This window comes from Odontomachus brunneus, unplaced genomic scaffold (assembly GCF_010583005.1).
Source record: "Odontomachus brunneus isolate Ranch 3 - 2012 unplaced genomic scaffold, Obru_v1 Obru_scaffold_094, whole genome shotgun sequence".
Classification (NCBI taxonomy): domain Eukaryota; kingdom Metazoa; phylum Arthropoda; class Insecta; order Hymenoptera; family Formicidae; genus Odontomachus; species Odontomachus brunneus.
This window is the reverse complement of record NW_022639544.1, coordinates 870,391-871,208: the sequence shown is the minus strand read 5'-3', so window position 1 is coordinate 871,208 and position 818 is coordinate 870,391.

Genomic DNA, 818 nt, shown 5'->3' with positions numbered 1-818 from the left:
TGTTCGAAGACTGATTTTTTCCTAATGTGGAAATAGTATAAAGTATTACACACATGATTTATTACAGTTTCTAGTCTATTTGCTTATCTATTATGTAAGCTAAATTTAGTTGTTAACTAAGTTGGTTTATATTTACCCTGCCAACTTCGTTGTGAAGTTAGATTCTTAGACTTTTTTTTCTCTTTAACTTAGCAGGGATATATGAAAAGTTTTCCTATATTTGTTTTAAATGTCACATTATATATATGATAACATTTGTGATAGCATTACATTTATTCCATATCCTCCTATTCCATAATCTTGCATTTATTCCTACAGAAAGTACTCAATGAACATCAAATAACAGTAACATAAAACCGATGTTATAATTTCCTACTTAACTATGTCACTGTTACATTACATGTGTTATATTGCACTTATATTGTTGAGTGGAAAATTATAACATCGGTGTTATGTTATTGATGTTTGGTGTTCATTGGTGTTCACTTTTACTTAGACATCAAATTGCCATCAAAATGCCATCAAAATGATAGTCAAAATGATCATCAATTAATGGGACGTTTTGCAGTCATTTCTACCGTCATTTTGACTACTCATTTTGACATCATATCCCTCATCAATTTGATGGCATTTTGACATCATTTTGACTAACTTGTTTTCACTGGGTTGGCCGGGGGTGCTGCTGCTCTTGTGTGTATCTGTAGATGTCCACTTTTAATGCCATATGAGATGAAAAATATCAGACTCGGCTCGAACTCGGATCTTCCTCTTGCCAGACAACCGCTCTTTCCACTGAGCTATTTAAGACTTCATGTTTA